Here is a 5,587-nt window from a genome sequence, read left to right as displayed (position 1 = left end):
TTTGGTTGTGTGTCTTTTGTGTAACTGAGTTCTAAAGAGTTCTTTATACACTCTGGGATACAAGTCCGTCATCAGATACATGATTCGCAAATACCTTCTCCCATTGTGTAGGTTGTATTTTCACTTTCTTGATAGTCCTTTGATACACCAAAGATTTTAATTTTTATGAAGTCCAGTTTGTTTTTTCTTTGTAGCTTGTACTTTTATGTCATTTCTAAGAATCTGTTGCCAAATCTGAGGTCAGGAAGATTTGCTTCTGTTTCCTTCTAAGCATTTTGTAGTTTTAGCTTCTAAACTTAGGTCTTTGACCCATATTTGGTTGATTTTTTTTTTCACGAATTTGTGTGTCATCCTTGCACAGGGACCATGCTAATCTTCTCTGTATCATTCCAATTTTAGTATATGTGCTGCTGAAGCAAGCACTATATTTGGTTGATTTTTATATATGCTGCAAATTGGGGTCCAACTTTGTTCTTTTGCTCCTGAATATCCAGTTTTCCCAGCACCATTTATTGAAAGAATATTCTTCCCCCCATTTTATTGTCTTGGAACCCTTGTCAATTAGCCATAATTGTACAGGTTCATTTCTGGACTTTCAGTTCCATTCCATTGATCTACTTGTCTTCTAACCTTTAATTGCTGTGGATAAGAATGGGTCAGAATGGGCTGCAGTCCACCTTGCATAGAGTCATGGTAACAGGTCAATACATTGTGGCCGTAGGTCAGATACATAGCTCTTGGAAAATTTGATACAAGAGTAGAGCTGTTAATACTAAACACAAATACTGCAAGCACTTACTCTAAAACAATCTGGGACCTTTAAGAACTTGAAATAAATACATAAATAGAGATAACCTGAGCAGCCTTACTTGGCAAACCTGTTCTAGAAGCAATGGTTCCTTATTTTGGTGGAAGAACTTGTTCTACAAATGCAATAAATATCTTAAGGAAGGGAAGATCTGTCAAGGAAACTGCAAACAATTCAGAACGTGGTGCTCTGGTAGGCTAAGATCAGGAAGAAATTATGATGCAATTGCTTGAAGCTATTTTAAACCATCCCCCTGTTTTCAGTCTGGTAACATAGCAATTTGCATTTCTCTTTCTTTAGACAAAATGGTCAGACTTTCTATTAGTAAATTTAATTTAAAAATTCAATCAAATTGTCTAAATAGTTTATTATTTAGTATTTAAGCTTTAATTAATAATTTACTATTAATTATATTTTGATTTTATGATTATGTATGCTTATACTATTTATATAATTATATAATATGTGTATGTATTATTTATACATTTTTGTTCATTATAATTTTACTTAATACATTATTTGAAAATAACTCAGCAATTTATTAAGTGTTTACTTTGTATACTGTGGTAGATGAGGACATCTTTTCACTGATTCAACATTGTCTGAGCGCCCACACACTCTGGGCCCTAGAGAAGGACAGGACCAGGCCCTGCCTTCCTGAAGCTCAGGATCCTCTGTCAATCCTGTGAAGGGCAATGTAACAGAGGTCACAAAATGTTGCCAGGACTCCACCTTCTCTGACTCTGCTGGCTCTGTCCGAAGTCCTGGGGCTCTGAGTTCACCCGCTAGTCAAGTCCACATCCCCCTGGGCCTCTCAGGTCAGTCAAGGCATACAGTTTTTCATGTGGAGTTTTACTAGGATGTTAAGGGAAATCCCAAAAGAACAAGAACAAAGAGGAAAACACCAAAGCAGACGAACCGTCAACTGTACTGAACATGGACCATTTATCCCCGGGGAACAAGAGTTTTTGTTTCAGCCTCACCAAGAGAAGCTTTCTCTCTCCAGTTTTCCACACACCATCCCTGACACTCCTAGCACGTGCCTTCTATAGGCTGCCAGACTCTTAGAAGGCTCTCCGCAAGAGGGATGGGACCTTTTATGGGACCTAGTATGTTGTTCTAGTTAGATTTCAGAACCTTCAGACTATCTCTAGGGATAATTAGGAATAAACTTCCCTCCAGTTCTAGGCTCACACCTAACCTTTGCAGGGTATGGGGCAGGGGTACAAAGGGAGGCCCGCATGCATTATGTCTAAATATTTAGAAGTTATAAACCCATCAATTAACTGTTAAATGACATGTTACAGCCTCCTTCCTTGACAAACAAAACTTCAGACTGATGTGGAAAGCAGGTTCCAATTCACAATTCCCTACTGCTGCCTGTGGCCTGTCCCTACCTACCTCTCTTCTCATCTGACTCCATGTAGGACCTTTCACATATGTGTCTGGATACTCCAGATAACATGTCCAAGTTCTATGTTATTTCTTATAACTGCATATGAATCTATAAATATCTCAATAAAAGTTAAACTAAAAAAAAAGGAGGAAGGAAGAATTAAGAGGGAGAGAGACAGAGAGGGGAGTCTCTGTGTGTGTACAGTAAGGCCCACAGATCCAAAGTGGACGTGCCCCATGCTGGGCTCTCTGCTTTCCAGGACCTGTGGCTACCTTTGGCTTGCCCCTCCTCCAGAACTAGGAGCCCACAGGCTGAGGGGTCTTGCCCCCACTCAGTGCCCCCACTTCCAAATCATGCTCGCATAGCCAAGGCTTTGGAGTTCCCTGCTGAGACAGCCTCCAGGCCCGGCTGGAGCCTGCACAGGCCTTTCCCTTTTCCAGGCTCCAGAGTGGATCTCACCACACCGGCGGTGTGTGCACCCTGAGGAACAGGGGCGCGCCAAAGGGCGGCTGTGTTTGTAGAGAGTATGAACAGACCTTGACTTGGAAAATGAAGACAGACCTGCGTGGGAGTGACTGGGCGGGGAGAGAGGGCAGGCACATTGTTTTTCCTCCTTTCAGCCCTAAAATTCTGGAAAGGTGAGCATGAGGCAGAGCCAGTCCCTGACACCCTTCCTGAACTTCAGGGAGTGGGGCGTAGTTCATAAAACATATGAAAGGCAGAGATCAGCTGTTCTGCTCCAATCGCTGCAAGTAGCTGTGACAGCAAACCAAAAAACATCAGGCACCCACCCAAGGATTAGAACAGGTAGGCTTCATTATTTCGCCCTTCACATCCTGAGTTGACTGTACTTCTCTGGAAAGAAGGGCCATTGATTTTTGGCACCCAACGCACAACAGTTCAAAGTACAGTAACATTTGCTAGGCCCTCCTGGCCCTGCCAGAATATCTGACCAGAAGGCCTGCAGGAGAGAGAAGCTGTTTCATGTGTCAAGGGCTGTCAGACACAAGGACTTACCGGTGTGGCTAACAACCCAGCCCCAGTCTCTGGGGATAAAGTGAACCTAAGACCTGGCTGTTACCACACAGGAGGAAATGGGACATAGGGGTGAGCTGATTTCAGAGTACAGTTTGGAAGAAATTTCTGGATGTGTAATATTAGTAACAGAATCATCTGTCAGTTCCCAAGTGCTGAATGTTTTAGAGTTTGGAGCATTTCTTTTTTCTACTGCAGCCTAATTTATATTTCACAGTGGACTGTTGGAATTACCATCTTAGGTATTTATGCCCTGCCTACTTCCCCTCCCCAAGGGATTTGAAGCAGCTAATCTCCCTTTAAGGTTAATATGTGTGGGTCCTAAAACTCTTCAAAATGCATTTGGTTTTAGATAAGCCAGCCAAAATTTCTCTAGGGAAGTTGCCAGAGAAAATAACTGAGACGGGAGAGCCATAGTTAAGTCAGAGGATACGTGCATCCAGGGGTACTGGGAAAACGTTTCTGCTGGTGGCTGTACTGGGGAAAGGGCATAACGCTTCAAAAAATAATTTCTGGGGATGGTTCTGGAGAACAGGCCGGACACACGGAGGTGCTCAATAAGTATTTGCTGAATAGAGCATTGCCTCCCAGTGAGCATTCTGTAGCCCCGTGAAGGAGAAGGGGGTGGCTGATGCCCCCTGTCACCAACATCATTGACTACGTGTGTCATGTTGGAAATCACCAGGTCCAGCCCCGTTACACACTTCTTGCTCTGGACAGTTCCATGAGCAAATCCAGGGCAGGGAAGAGGACTCATTTGTATTTATGTCTTCAGAACAAGGCATCACACTTGGCATCTGGTAGGCACCAAATAAATATTGAGCAGAATTTGCAAGCATGCTTTTTATAGCTTCCTCCAAGTCATCTATTAGAATGTTGAAAAGTAAAAGATCAAGGACAGGACTATTGATCCTCCAGGTGCTTGGCTGACAATAATTTATTAATCCATACTGGAGGGATGTTAAGTCTAAAAAGGAAACTGTGCAGGGACATGACAGTTTTGTACAAACACTAGAAAGTTTGTCCCAGGGACAAGCTGGGAACCAATGAGTAGAAAATAGAGAAAGGTAGAGTTCTGGCAACAGTGTCACAAGTGAGGGCTTGAGGAAAAGAGCATTCTCATTACTGCTGGAAGAAGGGTAAATGTATAATTTTCTTGGACAGAATTTGTTAATATGTATGGAAAGTCTTAAATATGTACATAACCTTTAACCCAGGAATTTTACTTCTACATTTTGGTCACTGAAGTTTAATCAGCTTCATAAAGATTTATGTACAGGGATACTCAACACAGTATTGGTTATAAAAATGAAACATTTAGAACATCGTAAATGTGCAACAACAAGGGCTTGAATAAATCATGATACACTCATCGAATGGAACATTATATAGCTATTTAAATGGTGATGTAGAGTTATACCTACTTGAATGAAAATATGTACTATTTGGTTAAGGGGAGAAAAGGAGGATACAAATGATACCATTTTAATTTAATAGAAATAAATATGTATACAGATAGAGACAGAGATAAAGACAGAGACAGAGATAGAAATCCTTAAGGAATGTGTATCAAACTAATGGTTATCTCTCTGGGTAGCAGGAATATAACTAATTTAACATTTTGTTTTTATCTGTTATTTCTAGATGATTAACCATGAATATGTGATACTGTACTAGTAATAATAATGAAAATTAAGACCAATGAAAATGTGCCCTGGCTGTTCACTAAATTGGTGAGTTTTCTGCAACCCCAAGAGCTCAGCTGGAGGTTAAATAGTTTCATGGCTGGATGTTGTGGGAGGAAACTGGAATAGAAGAAGCTAAAGTATCTTGCGACTGCAGACATTCTGATTAATGGAGGAAGAGGGTGACACTGGAAACTGTGTGTAAGTTCTCTGTACAGTGTCAGGCAACATGGTTTGTCAGAATCATATTTTAAATTTTTTTGCAAGGTTTTTTAGTTTTTGATAATAAGAATGGCTTTGAAAATCAGAAGTTACGTATTCTTAATATTTTTCTGTGACTATAACATGTTTTCTTTCTATGACTTCTTAATGAGCAACAACATAAGAATTGGAATATTCTCATTTTGTTCCCTGCTTTGGCACAAAAGGCCCTGAAAAGAGAAATAATATTTACCTCTCATCTCACTGGGTACAACATAAGCTCCATGAGGCCAGGGATTTTGTTTGTTTTGTTCCAAAGCCCAGAAGTGTGTCTGGAACACAGAAGGCAGTCATTAAATATTTTGTGAATGAATAAATGAATGCTGGCAGTTAGATAAGCAACTTGGAAGAAAGCTGCTCTGTAAATAGATGCTTCTGAGGGACTCAAATTATTTTAAAAAC

At 40.7% G+C, this 5,587-nt stretch overlaps 1 non-coding gene across 1 annotated transcript; it reads right to left on the bottom strand.

Moving 5' to 3' along the window:
• Nucleotides 1-316: 316 nt before the first annotated feature.
• Nucleotides 317-423, bottom strand: LOC118972526 (U6 spliceosomal RNA). The gene has a single exon (XR_005061553.1). It is a non-coding gene; the product is annotated as a U6 spliceosomal RNA (small nuclear RNA).
• Between the last annotated feature and the right edge of the window lie 5,164 nt (nt 424-5,587).

This window comes from Manis javanica, chromosome 9, assembly GCF_040802235.1.
Source record: "Manis javanica isolate MJ-LG chromosome 9, MJ_LKY, whole genome shotgun sequence".
Classification (NCBI taxonomy): Eukaryota; Metazoa; Chordata; class Mammalia; order Pholidota; family Manidae; genus Manis; species Manis javanica.
Note: the sequence above shows the minus strand (reverse complement) of the source record. Positions and strands in the feature narration are given on the sequence as shown.